At 40.8% G+C, this 25,999-nt stretch overlaps 1 protein-coding gene across 3 annotated transcripts in view; it reads right to left on the bottom strand.

The window, feature by feature from the left end:
- The window catches only part of PTN (pleiotrophin), a 78,684-nt gene that overhangs the window by 41,454 nt on the left and 11,231 nt on the right, over positions 1 to 25,999 (bottom strand). Inside the window, exon 2 of one of the 3 annotated variants that reach the window (XM_065681482.1) lies at positions 11,790 to 11,817. The exons of the other annotated variants lie outside the window; for them this stretch is intronic. The gene's annotated coding sequence lies outside the window, so the exon portion shown is untranslated. The remainder of the gene's footprint in view (positions 1 to 11,789; positions 11,818 to 25,999) is intronic. 3 annotated transcript variants of the gene reach the window in all.

Below are 25,999 nucleotides of genomic sequence, written 5' to 3'. Positions count from 1 at the left end.
GGGAGTTTGTGAATGCTCCATCCCTGGCAGTGTTCAAGGCCAGGCTGGACAGAGACTTGGGTAAGACAGTTCAGTGTGAGGTGTCCCAGCCCATGGCAGGGGGGTTGGAACTAGATGGTCTTAAGGTTCTTTCCAACCCTAACGATTCTATGATTCTATATGCAAACTACAGAAAATTGAATCTCTGCCATGCATCCTAATAAGGGTGGCTGGTCCCCTAGAACAAACTGGCTTGTAAGATGTGGAAGCCACTGCTGACTTGTTTTGGAAGCAAGAACAGAGAAAAAAAGTGTGATAAAAACCCACATATGTATTTTGAACTCCTAAAGTGAATTCCTCCATTGCAACTGGTAGTCACTCTGCAGGCTGCTACAGAGAGTAGTCCAACCTGGGAGGATAGGGAAAGTACAGGTTTTTCAAAGAGAAGATTCCAGACAGAATCCCCTGGGAACACTTTTTGTCTCTGTTCCCATAAACTCAACTAAATCCCTTTATTGCTGTTGCTGATTGAAGAATTTGGAGAATAGCACGGTAAAAGCACTTTTCCAGGGACAGCCCTGTACTGGGTGCTGCCATAGTGGCAGGAGCTGGTGAGTGGCTGAAAGAGCAGTTTCACAGGCTCCTCTCTGGGCCCAGGGGCCCTTGTCAGAGCAAAGAGCTCCTGAAGGCTCTGAATTCTTTAGTTACACCAGAATCACACACAGATGAGTCCTGAGACAAGAAGAGTGAAATTGACCTCAAAGGAAATCAGAGTCATACAAACTTGTGAGATTGCAGCTGCCTAAAATCAAACTAGAGCACCAGACCTTTTAAGATCTTCACTGTTTTTTGGGCTTTTCAGGAGGGAGTAAATAGCTGAATATATTTGTAATTCTAAATGGTACTTTCCATTGGTCTTTTGTGTTGAATTTCTTCCTGAACAGAAAAGTATTATGGTATGCGTGGTTATTACAATTTCTGTAAAACACTAATTCAGTTTCAATGAATTTAATGATCAGTTTTAATTACAGAATTTCACCATTTTTCACTTTTGTAAATTTACCAGAAACAATGATGGGGGGGGAAAGCCTTAATAAAACTGCAACAGCTGAAGAAGTTAATAGGAAAGAACTGGGGGTGGGGAAGGAAAGAATGAAAGGTGGGGGATGTTAACTCTTGATAGTTTTGGTGGAAAGTCATGACAAGTCATGATTGTTTTATTTCTGCTCAAACCTGTAATGCAAACTGTCCATTCTTGTATCAGCAACACCCCTACCATCAGTGAGAGTGACTGCCCCAGAAAAATTCCAGGACTTTATTGCAAACCCCCAACCACAATGTTAGTATAATCCATCATGAAATAAATGCATGATTTCTTACTGGGGAAGATAACTCAAAAGTCCTGGAGATAAACTCATTTGCGGTATCTGTATAGGTGCAATACAGCATTGCCCTCTGCTGGTTTTCAAGCTGCCTACTCCTGCAAAAGTTGCCTCTGGCTGAGCTAGAAAGAACGATTTTTAAGCAAGCACTGTACTAACTATAATAAGGTAATGTCTTGCCACCAAATAAGGAATGAAATAGGAATTCTGCTTATTCCTAAACCTTTTATTTTTACTTTTTTTTTTTTCCACAGGACTTCTCCAAACAGGGCCAGTGGTGACTCATTCAGCCCTTGTCCAGCAACAGTCATAGATTATTAACACATTCCCTAGAGTCCAAACAGTGAACAGAATCAGTGCACAATCAGATCCACAACATCTAAATAGGAAGAGGCTGAATTTTAGGTGAACTCTAGCTAAACCCATGTCACCAGCTTGCAGGTTCTGGTACCTGCAAGAGCTGTCCATATTACATGACTGCATGTCCAACTGGGTGTTTCACACCATATAGCATTCCTGCTAGACAAAAGCCTGTGCCACCAACTCTTTTCTGGATACCTCCTGGTGAAAAGTCAAGCGCTATTTCCAATCTCTTCAAAGGGATGCGTACAGAGGCTACCTCAGTGTGGGCTGATGTAGGAGTATGACAAAACAAGGCAAATCTTTTTGTCTGTTCTTGCTATTCAGCATCTATAATTTGACGACTTTTTCCTGGCTTACTGACACTTGGTATAACAAACCAAATGCACACACATATATAGGGATACCTATATGTGTAAATATATATTTGAATACAGCTGCCTGTGATGGGCTAATTATAATCATATGTTCTAGCTAAAGACAACAAATCCCACTTCTGTACTTCTTCAGCTATTATTCTTGCTGATCATGTAAAAGACACAGCAGGGCATTTTGCGTCCTGTAGCTTGATGCTGTGCATAATGGGACCACATCCAGAGAATCAGGACATCTGCTAATTCAGACTAATATACAGGAAACAGAGTTAGCAAAATACTCTTTCAGAAAAAAAAAAAAAAAAAAAAAAAGGAGCAAAAAGAAAGCTCTTTTCTATTTATACTAATTTCCAGCCCATAGTCTACCCTTGTGCTTCTTAAATGGTCCTTTATTGGGTTTCATTTAACTTTGCTTTTCCCCACCATTCTTTCTCCTTTCAGTCTCTATTTTATTCTCCCATTTTAATATTTTGCTCATTTTCCCTCTTCCATCAAAAATACATGTTGTATATCCTCTTCAAAATAGCTAGTCTGCAAAAGCAGCTGCTTATATCCCTGGTTTTCTTAGGATTCCAATTTTGTTGTATATCTGTTTTGCATTGGTTACTGTGGGAGCAACTCACTCTTCTACACAGGTGGTGGTATTACTAATAATAACAATAAAAATAAACAATTCAGTTTCTAAAGATACTTTCTTGCTTTGTTGCTTGATGAGAATAGCTGTATTCTAAAAAGCTCCCTCTAGTCTGCTTCTCCCTGCAAGGTATTCTGCAGTTCGCTGTGGGAGGCTTCTTCCTAAAAATAAATGTCATGATTTGTTTTCTCTTATGTTACAGCTAATTAAATTTTGCCACCATAACATTTCACCACTTCATTATGTTGCATTTACAAACGTATCAAGCAGCACTTTGCCCTTTTCCTGCTTCTTTTTCCTCATTGTACTCTCAAGCCGAGAGCAATGGCTGAGTTTTAATATGAAAATTATCAACCCCAGCCACGTGCAGTGAAAATAAAAAGCAGACCCCACATTGTTTGATCTCCTGAAAGAAGTTAGCACCAGGAGTGAAGAAGATTTGATAATATTGCAATTCCAGCTTACAAACTGCTGAAAGTAGGAAACTTAACTGTAATAAAAGGTCTATGTCACTACGTATGAAAGCAGTCAGACATGAAAATGTGAAGAATGCACCAAAAGGCTGACAGATAGAAGAACTATTTATATAGTAAAAAAAAAAAAAAAAAAATAAAATGGTGAAATGGTTCATATTATCCAGAACTCAATTCTTAAATACAAAGTTTACCTGGGTGCCAAAAGAGTTTTATGGACCAGATAGGCACTAAATTTACAGCATCAGCCCAATTTTTCACTGTCGTGTTTTATCTAATTGTGTATACTTGTGCAAATATGAGCAAGCAATACCATTCATTAACATTTTATACTCACCTTGAACCAGTGACTGAACAACATGCAAAGCAATAAAATGGATCTTGTAGTAACAGCAGAAACTTAAACATGAGGTGATTCAAAAATATTATACAAATTGTTTTGGAATTATCGGCATTCACTATGCCCAGTGATGCAGATGATCTCTCCAGTTTAAGACTGAGGGAGTAAGTCATAATGCAAATGGTTCAGCAAAGCAGAGATACAAAGGAATATATAAAATTCTCAACATGTCATACTCAGGTGCATTCCCTACTTCACATTTTAAAGAACAGCCATTAGCCATTCAAGTGGAAAAAAAAACAAACACTGCAGCTTGCATTTTAAATTGCAATGACAAACTTAAAACTACGTTCTTGAACTTCGGACATGATGTACCTCATGTCTGTTTATATTATAGCATATGTTTTCTATAATGTTAGCTATTTGTGTTTTAAACTGGAAAATGCTTGGTGATGATGATAAATCAGAATGTGAAAAATCTCCATGTGAACACTGTCCTGTCTTGATCCTATTTTGAACCTACATTCCCTAGGTAAAAAAGGATAAAAAAAAAAAATCTTTGCAAGGCTATAAAGGGCCTCATAAAGGGCCACAGGTACAACAGTGGCTATATTGCTGCTACTTCTTAATAGCAATGTCAGAAAGGTAATGCAAGAAAGCTACGGAACTCTTTTCTCCCTCAGGGCGTGGGTGTCCCAAAGGTCTCAGCACATTCCAAAGCAGTTTGCAGAGTCCCTGGAGAACAGGACTGGAGTGGGAGGACTCTGGCAACATGCAGTCTCGTTTCAAATTAAATGTTGCCAATAGGGAAGGAGTTAAAAATAGTTTGTTGTCTTTATAGGTATGCCATATAACTGAAATTATTGCCAACAAGGAGGTAGAAAAAGTCTAATGTGGATTTCAGAATACCTTCCCTGAAAGAAACAGTGGTATTTAAGCTTCCCTGAGACTTTTAGTCCCTATTAGAAAAAATACCTATGAGGATTGAGTTCATGTTTCAACTGCAATAAAGCATCAGAAAAGTAGTACAGTCCAAGCTCAAAGAGAAAAACCTTTTGACTGACTTAACCACTCAGAACTCTTGGCACCATGACTCTTAGGAACTCTGAAAAATAGAAGAGCAATGCTGAAAGAAGAGCAACGAACAACCTTCCATGGTTGAAAATTTCTGAAAAATATGGTATTTGTTATTGCTCATTACATGCCAAGAGAAAGCAGAGCTGAAAGGTGCTTTCTTTACAAGCAAAGCTTAATGTAAAGGATAATCTCATGCACACCTATTCCCTTCCCACCTCAACTTCTGCAAAAATAAAAACAGTAATAAGAGATTAGAAAAAAAAAAAAAAGAAAAGAAAAGAAAAGAAAAGAAAAAGAAAAGCAAGCCAAAACAAGACAAACCCCAGAACATTCCATGGATCCACCGGTAAATCTTTTCTCCCATACACTTGCACAGGTTCGCGTGTTCATTTCGGTAAGGCTGCATGCTTTAGAAAGTAAAAACCCACATTAAGTGAACTTCCTGCCTTTAACAAGAGTCAAGATCCCACAGACTCCACGATTTGTTTCTGGTAACTTGTTGTGCTGGCAGGGTTAACCAGGCAAGTGCTTGGATATTCAGTCCCAAGCAACTTAGGGTCTTACTTGCATGTGTCATGACCCAAGTTACCACTCAGTCAGCAGGCCCTTATGGATTCCAATCATGCACTCTTGATTGTCTCTGTACATCAATATTAATGATTCTTGATTCCACTCCTAAACTATTAACTCAACAATGAGCTGAATGCACCTTCCGTGATGTGTGCCAGCATGTGACACATAGGATCAAACCCAAATCCAGCCTCACCATGTTAGTTTTTTCCTCCTGAAGAGTTTGTGGTACACAGGGTATGCCAAAACCTGTTGGCTCTTTTCTATTTCTATTTTTTGCTAAAGAAATAGAAGTTCAACTTTTGGACAAGTCTTTCTTCCTCTCCAATAAAGAGCAACTGGCACACGTGCATGCAGGAAGGCAGGGTTAAATTCAGACTTGCTTGAAGTTCCAGGCCATTTCAATTAACTTCTCTACTACTCCCTCCCTAGGTCACTGCATCGCACTGACTTACAAGGAAATAAACACACTGTATATCCGTTTGTCAGTTGCTTTCACTTTTTTCTTCACCAACCCTAAAAAGTGCCAGGACAGAGCATATGTATATCTGTTCATTTAATCGGCTCAAGTGTAGAAGATCACTTCTGAGAATATTTCTGATATTTGTTCTAGCAATAGAAGAAACAAATCCACACAAAAGCAGAACACAGAAAGAACAAATTTGAGAAAAGGTGATATTTGATCCTGAAACATTTCCCTGTTTCCATTTCATTAATATTCATCTTTTCTTCTATGACAAAGTAGGAAGAACAGCTCATATTACCAAGGATCGTAACACCAGCTTTCTCATGTGTGGATTCAGGGAGGCATGAGGGAGCATTCCTGCAGGTAATTAGGCCTGACTGCTAATCACATCAGCCAAACGTGATGAGCAAATTAGAGCTTTGGCAGAGCAGCTACTCTGATGCTTTTCCTAGATCCCTAGAGCAGCATTGCTAGTTACTGTGATGCTCTGATGCACAGACACCTGCAATACACCCTCACTACTCTACCAGGACTGGCTTCCACAGCAGCCTGCCTTTGGAATGGGTGGGAATAAAGACAGAGTGTCTTCTATCAGCATCACACCCCACCCCAAGGACCATGTTTCTTTACGGGTCAGGGTAGATATTCACCTTCTGATTGGCTCCGTTGATCTGCCCTCATGCTGCAATAGTACAAACCAAAGAAGAACAGAAATTATTTGCTTGATCTTCTCAGACACAACATTTGCCTGGCTTGCAGTTTTCCAGAAAAATAGAAAAGTCATGATCCAGTCACAATGAACACAATGAGAAATTGACAGGGGCTTGGATTCATATTTGTCTGTACCTCTTCTCTACTAATAATTTTTAATTTATAAGAAGGGGGGGAAAAAGCAAATATACTATAGCATTGCATTTCTATGCGACCTATCACTTGAGGTCATATTCATTCCTAAAGACACAAAGTGAAGTCTCAGCACACATGCCTCACCTGCAAAAAAGGCACATCTATTTAAGAGTTATCAACAAGAAACAGCAAGCATGTAGACAGCATGGCAGAGTTTACACCTACACCATCTATACCTGGGACCTGAAAGAAGTGAGCGTGCAAGCAGCCCCAGCAGCCTGGTTTTACACACAAATTCGTGTCATACAAGTGTCATACATGAAGCACGGGACTCAAGAATTGATTCCCTCAAAAAGCTCTCCAAAAGCTAAGGCTGTATCTCACACAGGTCAGCTGGGATGCCCTGTAACCTTCCTCCCATTCCTTGAGCCCCCCAGACCTGGGCCCATTTGCCAGTGAATGGTGCCTTCCTGAGTGACTGCACCTAGGTGCAAAGAAAAGCTCAGTTCAACTGAGCACCAGACTGATCCTTCTCTCCCAGAGATACAACTCTGAGATGCAACCTAGTGTCATGTCCCTTTCTTTATCTTACACCCCATATTTGCATTTACTGCACATATTCGCAGCAAAGAACATTAGGTTCCTTGCATCAGTGTCATGCAGGGTCTATGCTACACACCTCAAGTGAGCAAGCCAGTCGAAACAGTGCAGAGAATGCTGAATGGTGACTCTACTATAGCTATAAGGTTTCCAAGGGGACAGTGGGGGGACTTTTACAGAAGTTGCATATAAATGTTTTGTATGAGAAACAGTCTCCAAAAGCTGACAGGGATGAGACAAAAGCTGTATGCTAGATACGACGAACAGAGAAACCAGCAGTCCCAACTCTGTCACTCAAGGAAAAGACTCTGAAACCCTTCAAGATAGAGGACCATGTCACAGATGGCACAGGCCTAAAACAGATGGGATGAAAAAGGACTTGGAAGAAGATGATCAGGAACAGAATGGACCAGGAGATACAGCGACAAGTGGGCTGTGCATTAAGGAGGAAGGTTGATACAGAAAGTATCTCAATATGAAGCTCAGCCCAGCCAACTGTGTTGAAGACAGGAGCTGAGGCAGTTGCTCCAACACCCTGAGAGCAGGTGACCAGTTTCTGCATCCTGACATTTTTAGAAACTCAGCGAAGGAAATGGAGAAAACAAAATCCTTCCAAATATTCTCTTTTCAATCCAAGATGATGATAGCTTCATTATGCTGGAACTTATTAAGGGCTAGACTTTAAAGAAAAGTACCCAGTGAGATTTCAGAGGATGGAAACATAGATATTATTACTAAAACCTACAGAATTTAACTGAAAACAGTTACAAGGGGATGGCAGATTTCCAGTCACTAGAAGATCAGAGTAATTTGATTCTCCCTCATGTAAACATTTACATAAGTCAGAGGGATTTAGTGACAGGAGTTCTACGTCAGCAGAGTGGGATTTCCAGCACCTATTTCCAGATCTGTGATTCAGGCTACCCCACCCTATTTCCATCCTCCTACTTCCCTCGTGCCACAGGATAGGCTTGTTGTAAGCAGCTTTCTGCCAGTTGGATGATTAAGGTAACTACCTCACAAGGCTCAAGGATTATATCTTCCTCTTTACTGATGCAGAAATAACCTTAGAAAAAAAAAAAAAGCAGATTCTTAGTGACAAAGGTTAGAGACTGAAGGTAGAAAGGAGTGAAACCATCTGAGGAGATCAAGACATTCCAGGGCCCAGGTGACAGCATCCCATTCCCAGAACATTCCTACCATTTTTTTTAGCAGGAGTTCATCCTCATGGGTTTCAAAAAAAGACATAATTAAACATTGATCAGGACCTCTGCACACCATGCAGACTGCGCAAAACATCCAACCTTGTCTTTGTTTTGGAGAAAAGACTAAAGACAATTCTGATTTAGACAGCTTCTCACCAAAGCTAGCCCACAGCTACTTTGGCTTCCTTGTTCCGAGACCAAAGAAGACATAGAGGATGCCTAGAAAGCACTGCAGTCTTAAGTGCTACATAGGCCTGTTTAGTCTAGAGAAGAGGAGACTGAGAGGGGATCTCATTAATGAATATCAGTATCTCAAAGGCGGATGCCAGGAGGGTGGTGCCAGACTATTTTCAGTGATGCCCAGTGACAGAACAAGGAACAATGGCCATAAACTAAAACACAAGAAGTTTCACCTCAACACGAGGAAGAACTTCTTTACGTTGAGGGTGGCAGAGCACTGGAACAGCTGCCCAGGGGGGTTGTGCAGTCTCCCTCTCTGGAGACATTCAAAAACCACGTGGATGCGTTCCTGTGTAACCTGCTCTGAGTGGCCCTGCCTTGGTGGGGGGTTAGATCAGATGATCTCAAGAGGTCTCTTCCAACTGTAATAATTCTGTGACACCAAGCCTGGTTTTGTACAAGGCTGATCACTCACAGACCTGGCGTGCAAGTTTTACAGTCAAGACTCAGCCAGCAAGGAAAGCAAAAGTTCTGTGATTTAATGCTTTGTCATACCTACTCTTCAGCAAAATACATCTCTAAATGGAAGGCATAAATATTACAGCTTACGCAATGCTGTATTTCTGTATTTTAATTCTCAAAATGGCTTGACAGGAAAAGGGAAACTGCTTGTGCTTTACCCACTCAATCCTATTACAGCCTCTGCAATGCAAATACTCCCACTCCTCAGATAACACGCAGATTAACAATGAAGTCAGCTTTACGATTACTCCTGGTACTGTCATTTTTAAGCACAGTCAACATTAATAGGTTGGGTTTGCTACAGAACAGGGATGAGTGATTACAAGCAGCTACGAAAATACAAAGAGTAAGCAAGGCAACATTCCTGAGGGTGAAACTACAGGACTGCCTCATGAAGGAAAGTGTATGTGCAAAAGCAGAATCAAGCACAGCAAAACAGGTAAATCCAGTCTTTGCATTAGATCAAATCTCTATGATGCTCCCCATTCTGTCCATTTATCGTTGCAGGTGAAAGGAGTAGAGGACTAACAGAACTGAAAGTCCTGCTGGAGAAGATTTGTTTCAAACAAGCATCTCACCAATAAAAGCAGATTCAAAATGGAAAAAAAATGAGATAAATCTCTTTTGGAGGAACAGAGAATGGCCCTAGTTCACCAACCAGTACACGTGGTACAAGTGCTGCACTTGTGGCAGCTCACAGACTCACGCATTGATAATGTGCTGCAACGAACATCACATCCTGCAGACACAGACTGACGATCAAACGCCACAATTACAAATAGGACAGTGGCTCCCCTCCTATTTCAGTGCCAGTAGACTCAGTCTCAGAGTCTACTAAAGTAGGACAGTTATCTTCCTTATTAACAAAGAAACACTCCACCTTCAGTACCTGCACTGCTTCCTTCTACCTCACATGTAAAAAAGACCTACTATGCTTTTGTTCTCCATTCACTTTGTCTCTGCCCTATTTCTGAGGTCCCTTCAGCCTGAGTTTGCATATCTCTGAACCAATGGTTGCTTTTGAACCTTTCCCTGCTGGTTTAGTTGCCTTTATTAGCTGCAGCTTGTAACCAAAGTTAGGGATGTTTCTCTCAGTAGTCTCTTCTTCAGCATGGAATAATGCATATTAAGGCCAATTCTCTTCCTAATTAGAGGACTTTTATCATCTCTAGACTTCCGTATGACTGAAATGTCTCATTCATCCAGTAACACAAGCATCTCTCCCCACTTTGCTTTTCAGTTTAGGGTATTTCTGTCACCTCACTCTACTCCTTCCCTATCTTCTCTACCCCCAAAAAAACAAGTAACAAACAGACAAGCATACGAATGTCAAACTTCTCCAATAATCCTCCTAATTCCCCATTTTTATCTCCTGTGGTCACTATATACAGGTCTGGTTCTTATTTTTACTGCATCGCAAAGATACAGGATTTGTGCAAATTGGTCTGAAAAATCCAGTGTTCCTTTTGCTTCAAGCCCCTCCTTGTTGCTTTTTAAACAAGAAATGCCAAATAGGAAAAAAAACCTTCATATTATCTTACTCAGCCAATTACTGGCTACTACTGTCTTATATACCACATCTATGGGGAAAAGCACAGTGAAAATATGGACTTTGAGAATATACTGAAAAAAGAATATTTAAGAATGTTATTCTATAAGATTTTGAATTTTTTTATTATGAAAGAATTATAATAAAAAAAAAAAAACACAACAGCAAAAGCCAGCCAAGAGTCTGTCACAGTTTACTGTCAGCAAAGAGCCCCAACAGCCTCCAGCAACAAAAGCAGCAATTTCCTACTCAAAAGAAAAACCCAGAGTCCTTCTCCACCTTGAACATGTTAAGGCATTTGTTACAGGCCCACAAGGAAGCTCAAGGAGACTAGTGAATGGTAAAACAGGCAGAGGAACCATAATGATGAGAAAGACCTTGTTAAGTGCCAACTACCCTGAGAGAGGAGAAACTGTGTCTTTCCAGGCACATCAACTTGACCTGGATGCTGAACGCATTAAGTGTGATTCAGAGTACAGAAAGACTTTTCTTGATTGCTGAGCAGGAATAGTATTGTCCAGTTTGGGACCTAGCAGATTTAGCTGAGAAATATAATGCTGGGAGAGGTTTTAAACAGACTTCCACAAGGAGTTTAACACTAAACATTTGCATTTTTATTTAATACAGAAAAGACATGAGACCAAAGACGAAAAAATTTATACACTATTAAATTAGCATGCTTTCCTGCTAGTAGACATTAGGATCAGGTCATCATAAAAGAACTGGATAACCTTAGGAACGGAGGAATAACAAGTTCTAAAACTCAATAGTATCAGAAGCAAGATCACGCACGTGGGAACTAACAGAAAATTCTGCTTTGAACCACTGGCTCATCAGGCTGCACAAAGTGAGAAAGGAGAGGTTTAACACAGACCCTAATTACTGCCACGATGAGACCATTCAAAGCAGGGATGTGAATATATCATAGACATAGGGCATAAGGTCCAGGCGCCTCCTTAGATTCTTCCCCCTGAAATCAACCTTCAGAGAAGAAACATCTGTAAATGACAATATTCAGCAGGTTTTCTTTTGGTTTTTTTGTGGTTTGTTTTGGTGTGTTTTTTTCAATACAGGGACTAGCAAGTCTCCAAATTTAATGTTTTTTTAAAACACCTAAATTTTGGATTTTGGAAACAGCTTGACACACTTTGCTCAGCTTCACATGCTGTCTTCTGGGACACAGACTTTCCTCTCAGTGACCATTTGTACCATGCCAAGAAAACATCCCTCACCTTTTTTGGCTGAGTCCTCCTGGTACCTCTGTGAAAGAAATGACAAAATAACCTAATGAAATACCAAAGTGGCCAGAATACCTATCTGTACTCAATCCCCCCTCCCATTGCTTGGAGGGGAAGGGTTGTTTACCTAATCAGAAGATTACATTTGTTGATCAAGGGATGAGGGGAATCCTCTCCACCTCACACACCCTATCCATATGCAGATTTCGGGGCATGGCCTCACTGAAGCATAGTGTATTGGCAACACAAATGAACTACTCCTATATTAAGTAACCAGATGTAATCCTGACAGCAGCTCCAAGCTCTTGGGGTCCTCCTCCTCCTCTGATCTCTCTCTTTCTCCTGCCTCCCTCTCCCTTTGCTTTGATGACTTTGACAGCCAAGTTCTTGGAGAGTTACTCCAGGTTACAACATGTCACCTTTAATGGAATTCAAAGCTTTAATTCAGAAAGTGGCCACTCTTGACCTCTGGCCCCACTACCACCCACTCTGCTGCCCCCCTCCTTTCTCGATCACCATGGAAATGAATAGCCCAGCGAAAAAATGGGAGCAGGCAAAGTCTAAAGCTTTTCACAGAGCCCCCAAAAGAAAGATGAATGAAACTCATTCATCACTGAGCAAGGGACCCAGAAAGCAACGCTGACTGAAAAGCAAGCAGGAGGGAGAGCAAGCAAGGGAGAGAGACAGACGAAGATAGAAAAGGTTACCTCATGCAGGAAGTTATGTGATTTGAAAAAGAAAAGCACAGGAGGTGTGAGGGAACATAGTTCACTTGCAAGAACTGCAGATTCTGCCGAGAAAGATGTTGTTATTTGGAGAGAAGGGGTTATTTCCTCAGCCCTTGCCCATACAGAATTTCTTGTCGGATTACCAGGAAAGGCTGGAAATCTGGGAGGGGGGAGAGAAGAAGAAACACCTGAAAAAAAAGATTTGCAGTTAAATCTTAAAGGATGGGAAACTCACTGCAATGAAAAAAAAATACAATTAGAAACAAAGCTGTTCTTATGGTGTTTAAATTCCTTTCATAAAATCTCCTACTTTAGAAATATTTTGTCCCCAGTGCATTCACCTGCCTTTCCTTCCCATCACCTCTGCATCACACAGTTTGATTTGTCTTGATATGTGATAGGAATCAAATATCAAGGCAATTTTTAGCACTAGGGATCAAATGCACTTAAGATGCAAGAGCTTTTTCATTCAGATGTGGCACCAGTTTTCTGGTTTGTTCTTCTAATTTCCCCATTTCCCGCAACCTCGCTACAACTGCATTGGCAAACTGCTCCTTCTTTCAGGGCATCTGAAATAGATACACAATAAAAGAAACACCAGATGAAGGAAAATGTGTTACTGCATGCTGTCCTACAGAGCTGAGGGAGCCTGCTGATGCCAGTGACAGAAAAAAAAAAGGGAGAGGGAGGGAAAGGAAAGCCATAGATGCAGCAGCTGCAAAAAGCTTATTTGCCTGCACCACTTGGTGGAATCTGCAGTTTTTGCAGCTGAACTGTGCTCCCTCACACCTCTGGCTCTTTTCAAATCACATAACTTACCACATGAGAAGATGAAAAAGAGATAAGCAGGACAGAAGGAAGGCAAGAAGTGCTAGCAAGTGAGTCCCTAAACCCAGAATCTTTCACAAAGGTATTAGATAAGTGTCATAGATTATACTGGGATATTTATATAGTTGATGACTTCACAGAATAACCAGTCAAAATTCATCTCAAGCATACCAAAGATGTGAGAGAAGCCAGCAGGGCACTTTGGGATGCTTATGGGAGAAAAGCTGTAAAGGGCGGCTCTCAGGAAGAGGCAAATTCTTACCCAAGATTGCCTTCCTGCCTTATCCTGACAGAGAAATTATAATGCAGTTCTCCTTTTCACTAAATACCAGTACAAAGCTTACCCATTAAGTACGACTCAGAAGAGCCTACGTAGAGGCTAAGTAATAACTCCAGGAGACAGTTGCGCCTGCAGAGCGATTACCATTCTGAACCATGAGATCCTATTTCCTCCTTCCAAAAGCTAATCCGGCATGTTTCTCTTTCATTCCCCCAGCCCTTTGCCACAATTTAATTATTTTTTGGTTTTGTTCTTTTTTGTTTGTTTTTTTTTAATGTTTTAGTGAAAAAGTATCACCCAAGAGGCAGGAATCATTAAACTTTATTCATTGTTAATTCAGCGAACAAGAAGCCAAGCCAAGCTTCCTGGGAATGGCATTAGCACCTCTGCTGGCCAGTGAGCTCAGACCTAGAGCTCATACTTTAGCTTCAGTTTCCTGACAACCTGTATTACCCTACATGGTGGTTAGCCCGAGCTACCCTGCAGATTCCCCAGGAAAGAGAGTTCAGGTACACGAGGAGAAACACCCACTTCTGTCTATATAGCATATACAGTATACACAGCCTGCGAGTCACAAGAAGAGGTACATTCACAAAGCCTTTTGAAAAAAGAAAAAAAGTGGTAACCTGTATACAAATGAATTGAAACTAAAGCTGATATTCTCCCTTGTTGCCAAGTCTCTCTTCCACAGCTATCAAATGTGTTTATCAAAATGGAAGCAGGCACAGGTAACACTCCTTTTCACCTGTTGAATGCCTGCTATTGAGATGGGATTTTTACATTGTTGCTTCTTTCCTGTTACTGGGGAATCACTCCCTCCAAATACCCAAAGGCTGGCTAAGACCAGAGGTATATCACCTGTTAAAGCTACTGAACCATATTTCACTACAGAAGGATGCCAGCACTGAAGGCACAAGGCAGAATCACTGCTACCTCTCTATGCACCACACTTCACAAGAAGCATCTCTGCAGATGTAGGAAAGCCAGAAGTAACGCTACAGGCTCGTAAACTGAGGCCAAAGGGAGAGCAGTGCAACACAACAGAGGGGGGGAGGAAAAATCCTAAGAAACCTTACAGTGCTGTTCATCACACCTTGCCCCATCTCCCCCCTCCTCTGGCCTGCAGACCTCTTCCTCTGTTCCCACCCCCAAGGTCCTGTAGCTTTCCCTCTTCGAAAGCTGGCTTTCAAACAGAAAGAGGTCCATTAAAGGTTTTGCTAGTTAAAAAAAAATAATAATAAAAGAAAAATAGATGAATGCCATTCAGGACAGTTAATATGATAATGCCATTTCACACAGGCAGAAAAAGCATACAGCTCTGGTCTGAAACAACTTGTGTTAGTCTTAACAGGTAACAAGAATATCTTAGCAAGGAATTACCCTCTAAATGGTTCTTCTCTCTGGTGGCCTCAGGCTAAGGCTTTGAATTGTCTTGAATGAAGATGTCTCTAGTTGATTCATGCTTAATTCCCACTGTAGGGAAGTTCAGGTCAGCTCTGTGTTGCACATCTGTTTGTTAAACAGACAGATTTTGGTAGCAGTAAATTGTGCTACAAATGGCTCCACAGCAGTGGGAAGCCTCATTTGGTCTTCAAAGTAACCAACTTCCTACAGTAAATTTAGAAACTTCAGTGCTCCAAACCATGAAGGACACCTGCATGTCATTAAGTACTTAATGCTGAGCATACAGCTTTCTGGGTCACCATCTGTTCAGTAAGAGCACCAGCTCCTGACTGCTGTTCCCCAATTCAGTGTGCTCCAAGGTTTGAACTCCCAGCCTTGGCAGCTCAGTTACTCAAAAGGCAGCATGGGTGGGTCTTCTGTATCAGCAATATAAATTGAAAAACAGTATCCCAAGAGAATGATTCAATCAGGCAGAGTTCAGTAAAGTATGCTTAAGGATTAGGAGCTAATCAGAACAGCTCAAAGTATAAGCCTCTGTTTGTTATATCTACTGCTGCCCTTCTAATCTCATCAAGATGCCTGCTTATCTGCAGTTACCTGGCTCTGGTAATACTTACTGGTTTTGTTGTTTAAACAAAGTTCTCTTGTGCTAGCAAGTTTGCAAGGTAGGCAATTACTTCCAGAAGAAGGTTCAAAACTAACATGCCTTCATCTAGATAACAACACTTGTTGAAAACACTTTCTAGCAACAGGAGGAGCTACCTACTTAAAGCTGGAGAAGAAATATCTCAGCAGCTGTAGAAATCCAGAAGGATTTTCTCTCTGCTCCACAGGAGCCAGGTTGGCCCAGTGCTGGCACTTCTATCAAAAGTTTTCAGCCTAAACATTCAGCCTTCTGAAGTTGAATCACCAGATGGTTCCACTACATCAACATCATTATTAAATTACCCAACATTAATCACAGAGATAAAACAAAAGGTAATGGGTCCTAACGGTCACTGGGGAAACATGACCTCCGCATAAAACCAAGCAGGAGAAAGAGAGAATAGAGGCTGCTTTAAGGTCTGGGGAACTGATGTAGGCTATAACCACTTTCCACATCACAGGCTTACAGCTTCTGCTTTTTGCCCCCTGTCATCCCCACCCAAGTTGTCTTACACATGAAAACTCAATTTAAAGAAATGTGCTTTGTAGAAGAGTTCCATATTCTCAGAGAGGAGTGCTTTTTCCCATTTGGGAAAATCCTATTCGAAATTTGATCTTTCAAAATCTTCTTAAATAAAGCCAGCATTTTATTATGACTATAGCCAGTGCTCAAATTGAACTAGAGTTCAAAGCTACTAAGCTTTTTCATTCTTTTCAATAAGAGGAAAATCAGCATCTCTTGATTCTGGAAACAGAACTGTCTTACCCACATGACTAGAAAAGCAGAAATAAAGGTCCTTCAATCCCATGAGCAAAGGAAGATGATAAAGCTGACACCCTTCTCCTCCCTAATGCCTATATTTCCTGTTTTGCAAAATCCAGATGATGTCCTTATCCCTACATTAGTTGCACATTCGCCAACTAAAAGTGAGCAGGAAATAGCACACAGTGGTGTGGATACTCTTATTTGAGCTGGAAACACCTTAGCTTGATTTAGTTTATTTCACTTCTAAAGAGATTTGGTTACATTTAAAAGCTGACACAATCTACCTGTCTGTCCGATGAAAGTTTTACTTAATTCGGATTCACTTTTCTAGGAGGCTTTATACAGGCAAGGCCTAAAGACAGTGAAACAGTGCTTGCATGGAGACCTTTTGTGCTAAAGAATCAGGGTTTCAGGAATAAGGGCTGCAGCCTGCTTGTCAGTTACCAAGAAAGTCGATTTGAAAGGAAAGCACGCACTTAGCTACCATCCCACCAAGGCAAGGTAAGCAGGGAAAAGAACCAAAAACAAAAAACCCCACCACAACACACTTAGAAAGGAAGGAGCGAGCAGCTATATACTTTGATGGTAAATGCTGTCCCAGCATGGCCCTTCTAGTTTCTATAATAAATGTTTCCCTGTTCACGCTGGTTTCCACAGGATGTTTGGCTCTATTCTAGGGGGTTTACAGCAGCTGAGTTACAAATTGATACAATAAAGGGCAACACAAGAGGTGTGACTTGCAACATGCTTCAGCCTTTGCAGGAAATAAATTGACACCTAAATTACAGTATTTGTGTATTATAGTTAAAACGAGAGCTCTATTACTTGTTAAAGAAGGACACACGCACTGTCTTTCACAGCACACACTTCTGCTTCCTTGATCTGCCACATTTCACCTCTGAGCAGCTGACAAAAACTTTACTGCCAAGACAAAAAGGATGTCTTTTTGCAAAAGCCCCAAGTCAGTTCCTTGTACCAATTTTCTGGAATCTGGAACTTCGCATTTGCCATTTACGCTTCATAAGATGAGGGATCCACTGCCTTCCATTAAAGCTTTTGTGAAATTATCATCCTTCCTCCTACCATCAACACTGTAAAATGGTAAATTAGTTTGTAATTGAATTTTTCTTATCATGGCTTTCCCCAGTAAGTTACAGGCCTTCAGTACTTGTTATTTTTCTTCCCTAAAAGTTATTTATAATGTGCTTATCCGTTCTTCTTGAGTCCATTAGGCAGACTAAGCTCTTTAAGCCACAGAGCAAACCTTCTCCAGCCATCAGTTTGTTTTAGAGAGTTTTTCCCTTCCTTTCTTTTTTTTTGCACCTTTTGAAAACGTCAGCACCAGAGAATGCCTTATCCTGGTATCCCTGCCATCATTACCATCACCCTAGTCCAACCCTCTCATGTATATGCCTAAGAATTGGTTTTAGACACTTCTTTGTAACACTACATTCATCTGCCAATGCCTACCTCCTATGATACCCTAAAAACCTTTTTAGTCACTGCTTTCCAGATATTTCCAACTACGTCAGTTTCATTCACACATACAGAGGTAAAAAAGACTAAAACATGCTGTACTAAGCCACCTGCATTTTTATTTTCAGCCCTGAAAACACAACAGGGAGAATGTCACCCATCCCTAAGGCACAGACATAGACACGAGAAGGCACAGGTAGAAAGAGGCTCCCTGCCTTTACCTGGCACCCTCTCCCATTTCCAAAACAGTAGAAAGAGGTCCTCAGCAGCCTCAGGCTGTTAACGACGATGACAGTGCTCAATAAGTTTTGCAACATTTAGCATTTTCTTTAAAGACTAAGGTCTAATTCTTTATTAATTTTTAAAAGGGGAAAAAAAATGTATTTTCAGTCTTCAGCTTTGAAGAAAATAATTGAAAGTATGACCAAGCGGTTACATTAAAATAATTAAAAAAACCTACGCAGAAGGCCGGAACAAAGAATCCCATCGTTGTTTTGAATTTTCTTCATCCAGTGATTTTTAGGCCAATACCCTGACAGGAAAGGGGGAGGAGTGGGGCTGTCAGTACTGTATTCAATGAGTATAATTACACTGAATTAGCGCTAAAGGGTTTAGAGAGAGGAGAAAAAAATACTATTCCACAGAGTTAATATAAAGTGGGCTTTCATGTACATACAAACCCACAAGGAGCAAGCTACTGCCTGCTGAGACCTATTTGAGAGCCAAGGGATTGATCGGACTCAGCCAGCCCTTGCTTAAGAAAAAAGCTGCAGTTGTGAATTACTGTAAAGCAGTATTCACATGATTGATGGGTTTACCCCCACCACCACATTTGTTTCAAAGATCCATTTTGTCTTATGTGGCAATGGTGTGAATTAACCCCTCTCACAACGGCTGGCTGGATTTTGCAAAACCAGTCCAAGGTCTTGGAGCCCGATGAAGCTTTTATCTTATGCAGCCGTGTGACCAGTAGAAAATGGGAAAGAGATTTAACACCCAGGCTTCTGAGCAGCACCACAGTAACACCAACATCCTCAAACAGTCTGCAAACTTTCTAACATCAGACCAGGCAGCTCCTCACCTGCCTGGAGAATCATTTTTGAAGGTGCTCTGCCTCTGATCTCCCTTGCAGTCTGATACTCCACCCACTTGCATAAGGCATTTTTATTTAATCTCTTGGCTTTTTAAGCAAATTTTCTGTCAGAAATAGATCTTTTTTCCTTCGTCTTCTTTTTCCCCCATGGAGAGCAAGAGAAAGCCTGAACTCTATGGAGTAAGGAATCCAGAGACTCCAGATAGACTTGTGATGGGATTTCTCCTCAGGCCTCAGTCGCTGTAAATTAAAAGAAGTAGTTAGAACAGCCAAGGCAGTGGGTGAGAAAAACCAGAAACGGGCCCAGATCATGACCAGCTTTTAAAAAGCTCCTGAAATCTTTTGAATTGACAGTATGACACAGAAAGCCAGATTTCCATGGAAGCCAATCACACGCCTGCTTAGGAACAGGCCCACAGCATCTCAGGAACAGCTTATTCAGCCAGGAATAAATCTGTGTCAGCAGCAAACTGCCCTGTGCTCTTCCCAGTTTCCAGGAAGGTATTACATACACGCATGAGAATTCTTTTTTCTTTATGAGGTAAATACATTGCTTAAAGTGCCAGAGGGGAGAAGATGTGGACTAGGAGGAGGTGGACAATGACCCAAAAACACAACAGAGAATTAAGTACTATTAGCTACCCCAAGCTGGCTGCAGGCAAGTGAAGTGTAACCTTTCTACACAAACTCCGCAAATGCATTTCAAACTGTGTCTGCACCATTACATTTTTCTTGCCCTAGACTTCATAAAACCATGTGTTTTATCCTATAGCACCTCCTCTGTATTCAGAGTCTTGTCCTAGCCACAAGGAGAAAAAAAAAGTGATGCATTGCCACCTCAGACATCTGTGTCACCACCACCGCACTTCCACCATTTCTTAATGGCTACCTGTAGCATTCACTGCTCCTCTCGGGGCAGTGAGTGCTCCTCTCCCTTACATAAGCCCCACAACCCCGCTTGCTGTCTCTGGCCTGGCCCTGGGAAGAGGGTGTAAGAGCAGGACAGTGCAGATGGTTTTACAATGTACATTAGGCTGAGGAGCTTTCTCAGCGTGTCCTGCCTTGGCTTGACACGGCACATTGTAGAAGTTTTCTGCCCTCAGCTTTAGAGCACTTTGTAATCCTCTTCAATCCTTTCTCGGACACCATGTTCATTTGCCTTGATAGTTATGGCAGATGTCACTGGAATCACAGACACTGGAAACTAAACACTCTGAGAGGTTTCCACCTAAAAAAGCAGCCTCCAAAGGGGGCAGATACTGAAGTAGCGCCAAATGGGGCTGAATATGAAACAGTGGAACAGGTTGCCTAGAGAGGCTGTGGCTGTCCCATCCCTGGCAGTGCTTAAGGCCAGGTTGGATGGAGCTATGAGCAAGCTGGTCTAGTGGAAGGTGGCCCTGCCCATGGCAGGAGAGTTGGAACTAGATGGTCTTTAAGGTCCCTTCCAATCCACACCATTCTATCACTCTATGAAACACATTTGAGCCACTATGCTTGATTCTCACCTGGAGACATAAATTCTCAGGTCAAAATGTGCCATGACTGAAAGCATCCAGTACCTACATTAGTCCCCTGTACATGACAGTTATTAGCGACCCACACAAACCACAACTAGAGCTTGTCTGTCCTGCAGCAACTGGGTTAATGGATGAACGTTCTGCATCCTCAGAAGCATACAGAAACTCCAGTCAGACCTTCTTTAGCTATCCTACAAACTTGTTTCCAAATTTTACATGTGTGCATTTTATTAATCCCAAAGGACAGCATGTTTCATTTCTCTGTGAAAAACTCTCTCAGATTGCAGGGAAACTATCCAATTTGTCAGGATCTTTTTGAGTTCTAGTATGCTTGTGACCTCTGCTGCTGTGACATGCAAGTTCTACACTGTTCCACTCTGCAAACAGGGAAGGAGAAGAATGGGGTAAATGGCAGGCTATGCCAGGACCTCACAGAGCTGCCAGAAGCCTGCAAATCACACTGATGGAAAAGCATACCAAAAGACAATTTTAGGAATCCTGCTGGAGTGGGGTAACATAGAGCAGCAGAGTACACTAGCATTATCAGTGTGTTAATACGGCACTACTGTGTTACCAGAGCCATCAAATCTCACTGACCCACCATACTAAGCTGAATGCTTATGGCAGTCCCAGGAGGCCGACTGTCTCTGTTGCTACCTGTCTTATGACAGAACATCTCCACTGAGCTTTGATCAGCACACTAAGGCACTATCTTCCTCCCCCACCAAGTCCCTTAACTGTGTAGTTCGATCCAGAAGCAATAGCACCTGGATGTGAAACATGGATACACTATTAAGAAAATCAAGTTATTTTATTTCCAAAGCCTGCACACAGTGGGGCACCAGTAAAACCAGGCACATTTTAGTTCTCATTACACCTGAACAATTATTTCAACAACACCTACTCTTGTCACCCCCTCATTTGACACACACACAGGCCGTAGGCAAGTGATTGAAAAGCACTATCATTACAAGCAAAGGTTAACTTCAATCTCAGCTGGCTACTGTTACTCCTGATGCTGTGTGTCACAGCAAAAGCTGTAACACATTTAGCAACTCACATGATGACAAGAACCACTAAACCTTTGCGCCCATTCACAGCACCCTACATAAAGCCACTTGAGCTCATCAAGAATAGGAACAAGCTCTTTAAGTCCAGCCCAATCCAGTTAACAGGCTTATACAGAAATGCTGAGAGACAGGGCTTACAAGTGGCAATGCACCTAATTTGCACTAGTTTGCTAAAAATTAAGGAAGAATATGCATGCACTGCCTGGCTGAGGTTTCTATCTGCCTCTTCTCCATATATTCCTTTACAGATGCCTTTCTCAAAAGATATGTATTTAAGAAAAGGCTCAAGTGGCCTTTTTGATTAGTAATCATTATAAAACCTGTTCCACCAGCACATACACAAAAAAATCCTGTTCAATACAGAAGCCCATTTTAGACTCCCTGATCAGTTAGCCTTCCCTTCCTGCTCTCGGCATATGTTCGTGTAAGTTGATTTACTTCTGCTAAAGAGATGCCAGTATGCATCAAAATAGGAAAAAAAAAAAAAAAAGAAATAGATGCGCAGAGGCTCTGAGATAACCCAGTACTGTCCCGTCTTTCTCCCTGCATCTATGTACAGAGAACAGGTTGCTCCTGACCTTCTGCTGAGAAGCAAGCCTTGAAGTGGATTCCCAAACCCTGTCTTCCCCATTACCACCAAGCATGCAGGATAGCTGCAAAATGAAGGATAAAACAAGCATTTCTTCCCTTCAAAACCCAAAGATTTTCTTTGGGATTCACTACTTAAAGGTAAAATACCTGTAACCTCAAGTTGCTAAGTGCTCGTTTTCCATAAGAGAAATTGGGAGGAGACAGGGAGAGGAGGTTGAGCAAGCATCAATTTTGCCCAGAATATGAATAATTAGGAGTTAAATGAAAGGCATTTTAGAAGTATGAGTTTCGCTATGAGAAGTTAACATTAAAAACATTCTCTGTGAGATGCAGGGAGACTAAATCAGCATCAGATTAATTGAACACAGCCAGAGTTAGGGGAAAATGGGTTGTTTTCACAGGATATTCCAACTCCAACAACATACTTGTTTTCAAGTAGTTGTCTAATCACCACAGCTGGAAAGCATCAGGGCATCAAATTAGATGTACATGACTGCAATTGGCATCAAATTAGATGTACATGACTGCAATCAGCTTGCATTTCTGATATTACAGCATCCTGGAACACAGTTTGCTCAAGTGTTAATGAAAAGAAAGGCAGTAACACAAAAAGTGGTGTATTATACAGCCAATCTAAATCTCAGCAAGCCTACAGACACATATGCATTTATCTTTACATATATATTTAATTACTTTGGTGGACTTTAGATCAGGCCTTTAGCTAAAATGCTTAGAGGGGATTCTTCTAAAAGGAGAAAACATACAATCCTGGGCTATATTTGCACACATACCAAGTAAGAAAGAGGAAAAAGTCAGAAGTAGAAATGCGATTTTTCAGGCTTTCTTTAATGAGCATTTCCTTGTAGGGAAGTTTGTTACAGGACTGTTTCCAACTACAGATTCTGAGCTACAGTCTTGAGGATGACAGAACACAAGCCTCCAATTCAGACCAGAGATGACTGATGTATAAGTACCTGGTGATCAAATGATGACAACACTACAATTTCCTAGTAATATTAAAACACAGTCATTTTTATAAATAATTTCTTGACATTGTAACCAATTCATATGGTGGCAGCTGGTTTGAAGGAAAAGCTACACTGAGTTAGTCCTAAGCAACTAAACTAATTAATTCAGGAATTACAAAGGGCTATGCTTCTAGCCTAATTTCCAAAGGAAGAATTGCAACATTTCAGATACATTTCCATAGGATGCAAACATAGAATTCCCCCAGAATCCTTTGAAATCTTCACCCCAAAGCTACTACACGATTATGGTAGATAACAAAACTGGGAGGTCATTATCCCTCCTCAGAGATCCAGGCTTCAAGAAGCACAGTATTTGGGAGTCACTACTTTCTGTTCTGTCAGCCTGCTTTTAATGAAGCAAGGAATGAGTACAGATATTCTGAAAGGATGCCAAAGTGCAGTCAGCGGAGATACTCCTGACCATTCAGAAAAAAAAATAAAAAATAAAATAAAAGACTTCCTAAATGTGGCTTAAGAATTTATTAACTCGTACAATATCCCTAAGAAAACAGAAATCAAGCTCCATTGAAACTAATAGGAGAGAACAACTTTGGCAGGTGAGATGCAAACTAAGATGTTCAACTTCAAGGCTGAGAAACACAGAGGCAAATACATAGTGACAAGTAATAAGGCATTCCTTAAACACATGGCAGACTAGAACTCCAGAAGAGCTGATGGGCCCTGAAGACTATGCTGCACACTACCTTGATGCAAAGAAGTCAGTGAGGACAGAAAAAAAGATTGCACAGAAATTAAATGGCTCCTCTGTTCCAGTTTTCCTTCAAAGTAGAGAAGAGAGATGTATGCCCTAGGGTTATACAAGTAAAAACCTTGAGGCAGAACTGCCAGACAGATTATGGGGAAACTAACTAACTAACTAACTAAATAACAAACAACTCAAGAAATTCATTTGTGCTAAACTGCATTTCCAGAGCTGAGAAAAATCAGTTAAAGGCAAGTGTAAACCAGCCAGCCTAAAATAGAAGCCCCTCAAACTAGAAAAGTCTAAAATAAAGTACATTTTTCACAATGTGAAATCATGCCCCGCTAATCTACAAGAAGCCTTTAAAAACTTATCCTGGCTGTTCCTCATTAGATGTAAACTGTTTAGATTTTCAAAGACTTTAGGGGGGGGTTGGGGGGAAGGGGAGGTGGGGAAGACTATTAGGAAAGCTTAGTAATTTGGGATAAGAATTAAGGTCCTGCCACTCTTTAAATATTAGTCAAGGAACAGAGAATCCCAGGGTAAGAACAACAATCAGTTCTTTGTAATGAAGGAGGGGTTGTAGCACCCACTAGGATAGATCAGCCTAGATAAGTGTTGTTGAGTGCATTTATGAAGCAACTGAAAGAAAGGATTATGAAAAAAAAAAAAAAAGGCAACAAAATATGCTGCCTGCATAAAATGGTATTAGTCAACAGTATGGAGGCCTTTGTACTCTCAAACTGCCAGGCAATCAGACAACACAAATATCAGATAAAATGCAGCACAGACATACTGAAGTCTAATGGCAAAAAAATATCTATATGCTTACATACCACTATATACACCGATGATAACTAAATTAACTTCTAGACATCAAAAAGTTCTGGAGACAAAAGATGTCATGTTTCTGTGCTTAGTGGAAGAGTCATTTCAGACGAGACAAAAATTTTAGAATAGCGCTTCTAAAATTTTAAACCATACTATGAAAAAAAGTTTGACTATGGAAATTATAATGTAGTTGTAGAATGCCAGGTTAAATTTCAACTAAATGCTTGCTAAAGTAAGGGCATGAATTGTGAGCACACTTAGAAATAAACAAGCTGAAGCATTTTGCTGATTTAGAACTACATGTGGGGCTGTTAAAAGGCCACCAAAAACAAGAAATATGAGAAAATGTATAATATTTATGAAGGGTGAGCTACTACACTATTTAAATAGAAGAGAGATTAAAGTAAAGAGAAGTTGAGGTTATGAAAATAAGGATATTAGAGACAGAGGAATTCAGAATTAAGATTAAGGAAACCTCAGCTATTTCAGAGTTACAGAAATCCATCTTCAAAACCAAAACAGTTTGGTTTGATTTATCTCTTCAGGGAAAAATCCATTTCAGATCTATGCACATTTAAATCTAAGGAAGATGAATGCTACTTGCAAAGAGTTTTAAGCAGTTCACATAACCTTATTTTGACAGAACTTGACCCACACTCTTCTACACACTTTCATGCCTTGTACAATTGGACTGCTACTCACAGGGCATGATCCATGTCTTAGAAGAATTCAGACCTATTTCACTGCCTGATACAGCTTCTGCTATAGGAGCAGTAGCAGCAGCCTTCAGTGGTTTAGCTCTGCAAGGCTGCAAAACTGGAACCAGATGGGAATCTGAGCAAGGAAACTAGAGAAGCAGGCAAGGCTGCTCAAAGAGAGCAGCTCACGAGGGATCACCTGCTGCAGCATGGAAGTTCTGCTACTCCAAGAAGTTTTTAGGCCTAAAATACTTTTTTAAACCTGGAGGAACAGAACAGAGATACAAATGAGATTTTTAAAAAACAAACAAACAAAAAAGAAAAACAAAAAAACAACAACAACAACAAAAAAAAAAAAAAACCACGAAAACCCAACCTTTCATTACACACGAATCACCCAGCATCATCAGCCAGTGAAACATAACATTGAAAAATGGTTAAAATGTCTTTTGCAACAGAAGCTATGATTATACAGGGAGAAATAAGAAAAAAAATAAAAAAAGAGCAAAAAAAAATCCCAACCACCACGCTCTGCACAGCAATTGA

Source organism: Lathamus discolor, chromosome 1 (genome assembly GCF_037157495.1).
Source record: "Lathamus discolor isolate bLatDis1 chromosome 1, bLatDis1.hap1, whole genome shotgun sequence".
In the NCBI taxonomy this organism is placed as follows: domain Eukaryota; kingdom Metazoa; phylum Chordata; class Aves; order Psittaciformes; family Psittacidae; genus Lathamus; species Lathamus discolor.
This window is presented reverse-complemented; position numbering and strand designations above follow the sequence as displayed.